We start from the raw sequence: 444 nt of genomic DNA on the forward strand, positions 1-444 counted from the left end.
TTTTTTTTTTTTTTTTTTTTTTTTTGAGACGGAGTCTTGCTCTGTCGCCCAGGCTGGAGTGCAGTGGCCGGATCTCAGCTCACTGCAAGCTCCGCCTCCCGGGTTCACGCCATTCTCCTGCCTCAGCCTCCCGAGTAGCTGGGACTACAGGCGCCCGCCACCTCGCCCGGCTAGTTTTTTGTATTTTTTAGTAGAGACGGGGTTTCACCGTGTTAGCCAGGATGGTCTCGATCTCCTGACCTCGTGATCCGCCCGTCTCGGCCTCCCAAAGTGCTGGGATTACAGGCTTGAGCCACCGCGCCCGGCCAGAAATTGTTATCATTTCTTGATTTCTGTGCTCCATTTAGTTTTTAAAGTTTTTGAATTTACCTTTCCCTTTTTTTTTTTTTTTTTTTTTTTGAGAGTCTCACTCCGTCGCCCAGGCTGGAGTGCAGTGGCACAATC

This window comes from Theropithecus gelada, chromosome 2, assembly GCF_003255815.1.
Source record: "Theropithecus gelada isolate Dixy chromosome 2, Tgel_1.0, whole genome shotgun sequence".
Classification (NCBI taxonomy): Eukaryota; Metazoa; Chordata; class Mammalia; order Primates; family Cercopithecidae; genus Theropithecus; species Theropithecus gelada.